At 36.5% G+C, this 12,500-nt stretch overlaps 1 protein-coding gene across 2 annotated transcripts in view; it reads right to left on the minus strand.

Moving 5' to 3' along the window:
• Positions 1-12,500, minus strand: part of RCSD1 (RCSD domain containing 1) — a 182,817-nt gene that overhangs the window by 76,858 nt on the left and 93,459 nt on the right. The gene's annotated exons all lie outside the window — the stretch shown is intronic.

A 12,500-nucleotide genomic window follows, 5' to 3' on the forward strand; every position in this document is an offset into this window, starting at 1 on the left:
TAAAAGCTGATCATTGTTTATTATATTAGTATGTGTTTCTGTTTCTATTAATACGTATTAAGAATGGACACAATAAAATACTATCTTGGATTATTACAGAAAGGCTGCAAGGTCAATATCTCTGTTTAGCCCTTTGGGTTCTAGAGTTTCTAGTTTATGAATCCACATCGTCTCCCGTTTGCGTAATTCTAGGAGTCTACTACCCCCTCTTTTACCTGGTAGTATGTGGTCTATTGCTTTAATAAAAAATTCCTTGTTATTTTTTCCATGAACCTGAGAAAAGTGGGTTATTAGTGGGTTTTTTAGTATACCTGCCTCAATATTTTTCATATGCTCAAGGCAGCGAATTTTAAGACCCCGTGTCGTGCGCCCTATATACCTTTTAGGGTTGCTGCATGTGCATTCTAACATGTAAACAACAAAGTCTGATTTGCAGTTTAGTAAGCCTTTAATGGGGTAATTGTCTCCCTTTGTCCCGCTATCAATATATTTGTTATACTTTTTCTCTTTGTGTGTATGTGCACAACAGACGCAGTTCTTTCTATAGCACTTATAGAAGCCTTGTAGATTCGTGATCTTACCACTACCTTTTTTCTTTGTTAATTGTGTATCGCTAGGTGCCAAGAGGTTTTTCAAATTTTTATTTTTCTTATAGGTAACATTTGGTCTATTTCCTATAGTATCCTTAAGTATAGGGTCATTCTTTAGTATTGACCAATTCTTTTGTAATATATTTTTGATTTTCCAGTGTCCTTCATTGAATGTAGTGACAAAGTTAATTCTATTATCCCTTTTATGTCTGACAGTACTTCTACTTATGTTGTTCATATTAGCAGCTGGTTGTTCTTGACTAATATCCTTTCCTCGTATGAGTGTCTGCCTATCCAGTTTAATTACTTTCTCATATGCACCCTGGACTGTCTCTATAGGATAGTGTTTCTCTACAAACTTATCTTTCAGGGTATGTGCTTCTATTTTAAAATTATTGATATCAGTGCAATTACGCCTCAGTCTTTGAAACTGACCGTAAGGGATGTTTTCTATCCACTTAGGGTGGTGGCTGCTTCTTGCGTCTAGATAACCATTAGTATCCGTAGATTTCCTATAAAGTTTGCTGCATATTTTTCCCTCAGAAATATATAGTGTAATGTCCAAAAAGTCAATTGCGGACTCTTCTAGTCTTTGGGTGAACTTTAGGTTCATACAGTTTGTATTAAGCTCATGTACAAAGGTATTCCAAAGTTCAACTTCGCCATCCCAAATAATCAGAATGTCATCTATGAACCGATGCCATCGGATTATATTTTTATATTTAAAATTAGAATCTTCATAGATCATATCTTCCTCGAAGACTCCCATGTACAGGTTCGCAAAATTGGGCGCAAATTTGGTGCCCATTGCGGTCCCTGTACATTGTAGGTAAAAGTTTCCTTCAAATCTGAAGTAGTTGTTTTTTAGGATGTACCTAATGGATTCTAGTATGAAGTTTCTCTGTATCGGTGCAATATGATTAGTTAAGTTTAAAGATCTTTTAATAGCATCAATCCCACATTCATGTGGGATTGATGTATATAGTGCCGTTACGTCTAGGGTTGCCCATTTGTACGTGGGTTTCCATTCTAGGCCCTCTAGTATTTGTAAGAGATGAGGAGTGTCTCTCAAGTATGATTTTAAGTTCACAACCATAGGTCTAAGAAATAAATCCACATATTCTGAGAGTCTAGATGTCAGAGAATCTATTCCCGAGATAATGGGTCTCCCGGGAGGTTTCTCTAGACTCTTGTGGATTTTTGGCAAATAATAAAATATTGCCGTCTTAGGTTCGTCATTGGCTAGATATTTCCTCTCTCTTTCGGACAGTACTCTATTTTGATAGCCACTATTAATAAGTTCAGTATATGATCTTATAAATATGGAGGTAGGGTCATTTCTCAGTGTCACATATGTGGTTGTATCTGACAGCTGACGTGTTGCTTCCTCCAGATAGTCTATCCTATCTAGGATTACAATCCCTCCTCCCTTGTCAGCCTCACGAATTATAATTTGTTCATTGTCCATAAGTGTTTTTAGGACATTTTTTTCTTTGATACTTAAGTTGTGGTTATATATTTTATAGTTATCGCACAGGTCCATGCACTCTTTTGTAACTTTGTCTTTAAACTGGCTGATATATTTACCCTGTGATTGAACCGGGAAAAATATGGACTTTGGTCTGAGACCACTATTAATTATTTTGAATTCATCTATTATTTCTGAATCATTACTGAGTTCTGGTTGGGTCTGAAAGTTATTTCTACTCTCATTCTCTAGATCCATTAGGGCTTCTAGTGTTTCCATGTCTGTCTGTGTCAGGCTATCAGAATTTTGTAGTCTTTTTTCCTTTTCAAAATGTCTGACTAGTGTGAGTTTTCTTATGAATTTGTTTATGTCAATGAAAAGCTCAAACGGGTTAGGTTTTTGAGTTGGTGCAAAGGACAGGCCTCTTTTAAGTAGACTTGTCTCCTCCAAGCTTAGTATATGTTTAGAAAGGTTAAAGATTTTGATAGAATCTTCTTTTTTAACTATTATCTCATTTCCCTTCGTCTTTTTAAGCTGAGATTTTCTTCCAGCCCTGCACCCTCTTCTTCTTCCATTTGTCTTTTTCCCCTTCTCCCTTCTGGGGGTATTTGTGGTTGTCTCCACTCTAAGGGTGTGTATTGTGTCTCCCTTCCTTCTCTTTGTATCTCTATGTTCCTGGGTCTGTCTGTCAGATGTCTCTCGTGAAAATCCTTATCTTGATAATTGTTTCTATTTCTGTGGCTATTTTGGTTGTATTGCTCTCTGGGTGTCCTTATTTGTTCCCATGTATCTCTCCATTCCTGATTGTGGTTCCCTATCTTATGTGGATATTGATTATTCCTATTTGAATTGAAATTGTGAAATCTTCTGCCTCTCGTGTGGTAGTTATTTCCTCTATATGAATGGTATGATTCATTTCTGCTATATCCTTCATCCCTATAGTATTCTTGTTTATAGTTAGTGTGTTGGGACGGATACCCTCTATTAGCATAATCATATCTATTATGTCTAGGGGTTGGTTTTCTAGGGGGGAATTCGAATCTGATGTTGGATGGTTTAGGAGTTCTTGGATCAGCTCTCTTGGTTTCTTTTTCTTTTATGTGATTGTTTCGAATAATATCACTGTACAGAGTATTCCCAGTAGTCTTAGATACTGTAAGTGGTGAATTGGGTGTATCGTTTCCTCCTGGTGTAATGGGTGTAAATGGTACATCAGTTTCAATCTCTATGTTTCCTGCTTGTTCACTAGCTTTCCTTTGAATGTCTCTTTCTAGTTTTTTCTTTTTCTTAAGTTTTAGATCCCTCTCTAATTTACTCATTCTTTCTCTTATGTCACTATCTAGTTTGTCATAGTGTGTGTCTCCTTTGAAAGGTAACAGTAAGGTTCTTATTTTTTGTAATTCAGCGGTTACTTTGTCTAAGTTTGCTTCTCTGAATCTAATTATGATTCTTATTAGTTTAGTTGAACATTCTTCTAAAACAGTTTCCCATTCAGTGATCAATTCTATATCTGTGCTGTTAAATATAGCAGTTTTATTTAGCATTAAGCCTTTAGGTATGACACCTGCTTTCAAATAGGTTTCTAATCCTATTATATCACACCAGTTTTTTATCTGTATTCTGCTTAATTTCTCCACCTGTTTAAACAGTTCTTTAGGATTAACTGGCTTAGGTACATTACTAGTATTATTATCACCTTGTAAATCTACAGATAGAGTTCTCTTTTTGCTGTCAGGGTCAAAATAAACCCCAAAGTTACATATAAAGGTGGATGTTTCTTCTGCTGCTGATGACATGATATACAGTATAAGTCACAAGTGACTATATAGAATACCCAAAGAAAATGATAGAAATAAAAAAGATCAGCGCTAGAAGTTTATGAGTGTGCTGTTGGTCTTAATATATCTTCCCATCCACTACTGGAAAATATATGTATATGCAGGACCCTTGCTAGTTAAGCATCAAACAGTCTCATTCAGTCAAGTATGGCAAGTCTATGGATGTATATTGTTCATTAATATCCACAATGCTAGTTCCTGTGTGCTGTGGAGGAGTAGGCTGCTCGTCTGAGAGAAGAAGAAAGATCCCCCGCAGGGCAAGGTTCCTCTTAGTGATCTAGAAGAGTGTGAGACAAAACAAGCGCCCAGAGGCACACTTCGTGTAGTACGTTTAGATAGATAACTTATACTTTAACAGTTGGAAAAAATCCGCTCTCACCTGATTCAACCTCAGCTTATGAGGTATGTAATAAGCGCTTCTGTTTATATACTCAGGTCTCGTATCGCCCTCCTATAGGTCCTCAGGTCTCCAGTTCCTCCTTGGAGTCTGCAGAGTGTTCCTGGATCTCTGCAGCCTATATCTAGAAGGGGACTAGGGCATAGGAGTACGATAGTGTGTACTGTTTAAAATATACAACTACCAGGTTATAGTGATAAAAACAGGTGTTTATTTATATATGTACATACAAAAAGATATCGTTTTTAACAGTGCAAGATAAAAGCCCCTACAGGTATTTCTTTGTAGGAGAAGAGAGAGAAATATTCCACGTTTAGCAGAAAAAACACTATAGAGCTGTAGTCATACAGGTGTTACATCCAGCATGCAGTGCTAGAAACACAAGTGACTAAATTGCTCTGATCAATATATAAACAAGTATGGAGCACCAAAGGATATTCGCAGATCTGCTTATATAAGTAGATATTAAAGCAGTCCAATCCTTTATGCAGCTCCGTGTAGGTGTATAGGCACAGCGTGCAATGTCAGCGTGTGGCGGGGGGCGGAGCCTAACGCGTTTCGTAACCAATGGGTTACTTCATCAGAGGTGTGGGCCGCCCCCCTACCTTGATCTATTTATACGCATTAGTGAGGCTAGTCTGCCTCCTGTGTGCCCCTCTATCGCCATTTTGAATAAGGGCAGACAAATTTGTGCTTATTTCGTATTTACATAAAGTGTGCAATATTACTTAGACACGCAGTAGTATCCCAAACATATAATCCATTGTGTACATGGTCTACATGTTCTTTCAGAGAATGCTAAAACATATTAGTCTCCTCACATGTTTAAATCCTATGTCAAATTCCTTCAGCTGCAAAGCATACCAGCTGGTGAATTTACATAAGACAACATAATCTTAGAGGCATAGTTACACGTTTTAAGTTTTACACAGATTAAATAAAAAGTGATTAGATAAATAGAATCTATATATATAACATTTTAAAACTTTATAAAATTATTTAAAACTTTAAAATAGTACATTGTAAAGAAGCATGTTATAAAATAATGTTTCATAGGGTTCCCTGTTTTTATTATTATTACAGGACCACTTAAAACCGCTGTTAGTTTGTAAGTAGATGATGGGTATATTGTTTTTGTATTTAAAACAATTTTTCTATAACTATCACAGCCTTTGTGTATAAAAGCTGATCATTGTTTATTATATTAGTATGTGTTTCTGTTTCTATTAATACGTATTAAGAATGGACACAATAAAATACTATCTTGGATTATTACAGAAAGGCTGCAAGGTCAATATCTCTGTTTAGCCCTTTGGGTTCTAGAGTTTCTAGTTTATGAATCCACATCGTCTCCCGTTTGCGTAATTCTAGGAGTCTACTACCCCCTCTTTTACCTGGTAGTATGTGGTCTATTGCTTTAATAAAAAATTCCTTGTTATTTTTTCCATGAACCTGAGAAAAGTGGGTTATTAGTGGGTTTTTTAGTATACCTGCCTCAATATTTTTCATATGCTCAAGGCAGCGAATTTTAAGACCCCGTGTCGTGCGCCCTATATACCTTTTAGGGTTGCTGCATGTGCATTCTAACATGTAAACAACAAAGTCTGATTTGCAGTTTAGTAAGCCTTTAATGGGGTAATTGTCTCCCTTTGTCCCGCTATCAATATATTTGTTATACTTTTTCTCTTTGTGTGTATGTGCACAACAGACGCAGTTCTTTCTATAGCACTTATAGAAGCCTTGTAGATTCGTGATCTTACCACTACCTTTTTTCTTTGTTAATTGTGTATCGCTAGGTGCCAAGAGGTTTTTCAAATTTTTATTTTTCTTATAGGTAACATTTGGTCTATTTCCTATAGTATCCTTAAGTATAGGGTCATTCTTTAGTATTGACCAATTCTTTTGTAATATATTTTTGATTTTCCAGTGTCCTTCATTGAATGTAGTGACAAAGTTAATTCTATTATCCCTTTTATGTCTGACAGTACTTCTACTTATGTTGTTCATATTAGCAGCTGGTTGTTCTTGACTAATATCCTTTCCTCGTATGAGTGTCTGCCTATCCAGTTTAATTACTTTCTCATATGCACCCTGGACTGTCTCTATAGGATAGTGTTTCTCTACAAACTTATCTTTCAGGGTATGTGCTTCTATTTTAAAATTATTGATATCAGTGCAATTACGCCTCAGTCTTTGAAACTGACCGTAAGGGATGTTTTCTATCCACTTAGGGTGGTGGCTGCTTCTTGCGTCTAGATAACCATTAGTATCCGTAGATTTCCTATAAAGTTTGCTGCATATTTTTCCCTCAGAAATATATAGTGTAATGTCCAAAAAGTCAATTGCGGACTCTTCTAGTCTTTGGGTGAACTTTAGGTTCATACAGTTTGTATTAAGCTCATGTACAAAGGTATTCCAAAGTTCAACTTCGCCATCCCAAATAATCAGAATGTCATCTATGAACCGATGCCATCGGATTATATTTTTATATTTAAAATTAGAATCTTCATAGATCATATCTTCCTCGAAGACTCCCATGTACAGGTTCGCAAAATTGGGCGCAAATTTGGTGCCCATTGCGGTCCCTGTACATTGTAGGTAAAAGTTTCCTTCAAATCTGAAGTAGTTGTTTTTTAGGATGTACCTAATGGATTCTAGTATGAAGTTTCTCTGTATCGGTGCAATATGATTAGTTAAGTTTAAAGATCTTTTAATAGCATCAATCCCACATTCATGTGGGATTGATGTATATAGTGCCGTTACGTCTAGGGTTGCCCATTTGTACGTGGGTTTCCATTCTAGGCCCTCTAGTATTTGTAAGAGATGAGGAGTGTCTCTCAAGTATGATTTTAAGTTCACAACCATAGGTCTAAGAAATAAATCCACATATTCTGAGAGTCTAGATGTCAGAGAATCTATTCCCGAGATAATGGGTCTCCCGGGAGGTTTCTCTAGACTCTTGTGGATTTTTGGCAAATAATAAAATATTGCCGTCTTAGGTTCGTCATTGGCTAGATATTTCCTCTCTCTTTCGGACAGTACTCTATTTTGATAGCCACTATTAATAAGTTCAGTATATGATCTTATAAATATGGAGGTAGGGTCATTTCTCAGTGTCACATATGTGGTTGTATCTGACAGCTGACGTGTTGCTTCCTCCAGATAGTCTATCCTATCTAGGATTACAATCCCTCCTCCCTTGTCAGCCTCACGAATTATAATTTGTTCATTGTCCATAAGTGTTTTTAGGACATTTTTTTCTTTGATACTTAAGTTGTGGTTATATATTTTATAGTTATCGCACAGGTCCATGCACTCTTTTGTAACTTTGTCTTTAAACTGGCTGATATATTTACCCTGTGATTGAACCGGGAAAAATATGGACTTTGGTCTGAGACCACTATTAATTATTTTGAATTCATCTATTATTTCTGAATCATTACTGAGTTCTGGTTGGGTCTGAAAGTTATTTCTACTCTCATTCTCTAGATCCATTAGGGCTTCTAGTGTTTCCATGTCTGTCTGTGTCAGGCTATCAGAATTTTGTAGTCTTTTTTCCTTTTCAAAATGTCTGACTAGTGTGAGTTTTCTTATGAATTTGTTTATGTCAATGAAAAGCTCAAACGGGTTAGGTTTTTGAGTTGGTGCAAAGGACAGGCCTCTTTTAAGTAGACTTGTCTCCTCCAAGCTTAGTATATGTTTAGAAAGGTTAAAGATTTTGATAGAATCTTCTTTTTTAACTATTATCTCATTTCCCTTCGTCTTTTTAAGCTGAGATTTTCTTCCAGCCCTGCACCCTCTTCTTCTTCCATTTGTCTTTTTCCCCTTCTCCCTTCTGGGGGTATTTGTGGTTGTCTCCACTCTAAGGGTGTGTATTGTGTCTCCCTTCCTTCTCTTTGTATCTCTATGTTCCTGGGTCTGTCTGTCAGATGTCTCTCGTGAAAATCCTTATCTTGATAATTGTTTCTATTTTTTGTGTGTACATATATAAATAAACACCTGTTTTTATCACTATAACCTGGTAGTTGTATATTTTAAACAGTACACACTATCGTACTCCTATGCCCTAGTCCCCTTCTAGATATAGGCTGCAGAGATCCAGGAACACTCTGCAGACTCCAAGGAGGAACTGGAGACCTGAGGACCTATAGGAGGGCGATACGAGACCTGAGTATATAAACAGAAGCGCTTATTACATACCTCATAAGCTGAGGTTGAATCAGGTGAGAGCGGATTTTTTCCAACTGTTAAAGTATAAGTTATTTATCTAAACGTACTACACGAAGTGTGCCTCTGGGCGCTTGTTTTGTCTCACACTCTTCTAGATCACTAAGAGGAACCTTGCCCTGCGGGGGATCTTTCTTCTTCTCTCAGACGAGCAGCCTACTCCTCCACAGCACACAGGAACTAGCATTGTGGATATTAATGAACAATATACATCCATAGACTTGCCATACTTGACTGAATGAGACTGTTTGATGCTTAACTAGCAAGGGTCCTGCATATACATATATTTTCCAGTAGTGGATGGGAAGATATATTAAGACCAACAGCACACTCATAAACTTCTAGCGCTGATCTTTTTTATTTCTATCATTTTCTTTGGGTATTCTCTATAGTCACTTGTGACTTATACTGTATATCATGTCATCAGCAGCAGAAGAAACATCCACCTTTATATGTAACTTTGGGGTTTATTTTGACCCTGACAGCAAAAAGAGAACTCTATCTGTAGATTTACAAGGTGATAATAATACTAGTAATGTACCTAAGCCAGTTAATCCTAAAGAACTGTTTAAACAGGTGGAGAAATTAAGCAGAATACAGATAAAAAACTGGTGTGATATAATAGGATTAGAAACCTATTTGAAAGCAGGTGTCATACCTAAAGGCTTAATGCTAAATAAAACTGCTATATTTAACAGCACAGATATAGAATTGATCACTGAATGGGAAACTGTTTTAGAAGAATGTTCAACTAAACTAATAAGAATCATAATTAGATTCAGAGAAGCAAACTTAGACAAAGTAACCGCTGAATTACAAAAAATAAGAACCTTACTGTTACCTTTCAAAGGAGACACACACTATGACAAACTAGATAGTGACATAAGAGAAAGAATGAGTAAATTAGAGAGGGATCTAAAACTTAAGAAAAAGAAAAAACTAGAAAGAGACATTCAAAGGAAAGCTAGTGAACAAGCAGGAAACATAGAGATTGAAACTGATGTACCATTTACACCCATTACACCAGGAGGAAACGATACACCCAATTCACCACTTACAGTATCTAAGACTACTGGGAATACTCTGTACAGTGATATTATTCGAAACAATCACATAAAAGAAAAAGAAACCAAGAGAGCTGATCCAAGAACTCCTAAACCATCCAACATCAGATTCGAATTCCCCCCTAGAAAACCAACCCCTAGACATAATAGATATGATTATGCTAATAGAGGGTATCCGTCCCAACACACTAACTATAAACAAGAATACTATAGGGATGAAGGATATAGCAGAAATGAATCATACCATTCATATAGAGGAAATAACTACCACACGAGAGGCAGAAGATTTCACAATTTCAATTCAAATAGGAATAATCAATATCCACATAAGATAGGGAACCACAATCAGGAATGGAGAGATACATGGGAACAAATAAGGACACCCAGAGAGCAATACAACCAAAATAGCCACAGAAATAGAAACAATTATCAAGATAAGGATTTTCACGAGAGACATCTGACAGACAGACCCAGGAACATAGAGATACAAAGAGAAGGAAGGGAGACACAATACACACCCTTAGAGTGGAGACAACCACAAATACCCCCAGAAGGGAGAAGGGGAAAAAGACAAATGGAAGAAGAAGAGGGTGCAGGGCTGGAAGAAAATCTCAGCTTAAAAAGACGAAGGGAAATGAGATAATAGTTAAAAAAGAAGATTCTATCAAAATCTTTAACCTTTCTAAACATATACTAAGCTTGGAGGAGACAAGTCTACTTAAAAGAGGCCTGTCCTTTGCACCAACTCAAAAACCTAACCCGTTTGAGCTTTTCATTGACATAAACAAATTCATAAGAAAACTCACACTAGTCAGACATTTTGAAAAGGAAAAAAGACTACAAAATTCTGATAGCCTGACACAGACAGACATGGAAACACTAGAAGCCCTAATGGATCTAGAGAATGAGAGTAGAAATAACTTTCAGACCCAACCAGAACTCAGTAATGATTCAGAAATAATAGATGAATTCAAAATAATTAATAGTGGTCTCAGACCAAAGTCCATATTTTTCCCGGTTCAATCACAGGGTAAATATATCAGCCAGTTTAAAGACAAAGTTACAAAAGAGTGCATGGACCTGTGCGATAACTATAAAATATATAACCACAACTTAAGTATCAAAGAAAAAAATGTCCTAAAAACACTTATGGACAATGAACAAATTATAATTCGTGAGGCTGATAAGGGAGGAGGGATTGTAATCCTAGATAGGATAGACTATCTGGAGGAAGCAACACGTCAGCTGTCAGATACAACCACATATGTGACACTGAGAAATGACCCTACCTCCATATTTATAAGATCATATACTGAACTTATTAATAGTGGCTATCAAAATAGAGTACTGTCCGAAAGAGAGAGGAAATATCTAGCCAATGACGAACCTAAGACGGCAATATTTTATTATTTGCCAAAAATCCACAAGAGTCTAGAGAAACCTCCCGGGAGACCCATTATCTCGGGAATAGATTCTCTGACATCTAGACTCTCAGAATATGTGGATTTATTTCTTAGACCTATGGTTGTGAACTTAAAATCATACTTGAGAGACACTCCTCATCTCTTACAAATACTAGAGGGCCTAGAATGGAAACCCACGTACAAATGGGCAACCCTAGACGTAACGGCACTATATACATCAATCCCACATGAATGTGGGATTGATGCTATTAAAAGATCTTTAAACTTAACTAATCATATTGCACCGATACAGAGAAACTTCATACTAGAATCCATTAGGTACATCCTAAAAAACAACTACTTCAGATTTGAAGGAAACTTTTACCTACAATGTACAGGGACCGCAATGGGCACCAAATTTGCGCCCAATTTTGCGAACCTGTACATGGGAGTCTTCGAGGAAGATATGATCTATGAAGATTCTAATTTTAAATATAAAAATATAATCCGATGGCATCGGTTCATAGATGACATTCTGATTATTTGGGATGGCGAAGTTGAACTTTGGAATACCTTTGTACATGAGCTTAATACAAACTGTATGAACCTAAAGTTCACCCAAAGACTAGAAGAGTCCGCAATTGACTTTTTGGACATTACACTATATATTTCTGAGGGAAAAATATGCAGCAAACTTTATAGGAAATCTACGGATACTAATGGTTATCTAGACGCAAGAAGCAGCCACCACCCTAAGTGGATAGAAAACATCCCTTACGGTCAGTTTCAAAGACTGAGGCGTAATTGCACTGATATCAATAATTTTAAAATAGAAGCACATACCCTGAAAGATAAGTTTGTAGAGAAACACTATCCTATAGAGACAGTCCAGGGTGCATATGAGAAAGTAATTAAACTGGATAGGCAGACACTCATACGAGGAAAGGATATTAGTCAAGAACAACCAGCTGCTAATATGAACAACATAAGTAGAAGTACTGTCAGACATAAAAGGGATAATAGAATTAACTTTGTCACTACATTCAATGAAGGACACTGGAAAATCAAAAATATATTACAAAAGAATTGGTCAATACTAAAGAATGACCCTATACTTAAGGATACTATAGGAAATAGACCAAATGTTACCTATAAGAAAAATAAAAATTTGAAAAACCTCTTGGCACCTAGCGATACACAATTAACAAAGAAAAAAGGTAGTGGTAAGATCACGAATCTACAAGGCTTCTATAAGTGCTATAGAAAGAACTGCGTCTGTTGTGCACATACACACAAAGAGAAAAAGTATAACAAATATATTGATAGCGGGACAAAGGGAGACAATTACCCCATTAAAGGCTTACTAAACTGCAAATCAGACTTTGTTGTTTACATGTTAGAATGCACATGCAGCAACCCTAAAAGGTATATAGGGCGCACGACACGGGGTCTTAAAATTCGCTGCCTTGAGCATATGAAAAATATTGAGGCAGGTATACTAAAAAACCCACTA

The sequence above is a fragment of the Bombina bombina genome, chromosome 3 (genome assembly GCF_027579735.1).
Source record: "Bombina bombina isolate aBomBom1 chromosome 3, aBomBom1.pri, whole genome shotgun sequence".
NCBI classification, from domain to species: Eukaryota; Metazoa; Chordata; class Amphibia; order Anura; family Bombinatoridae; genus Bombina; species Bombina bombina.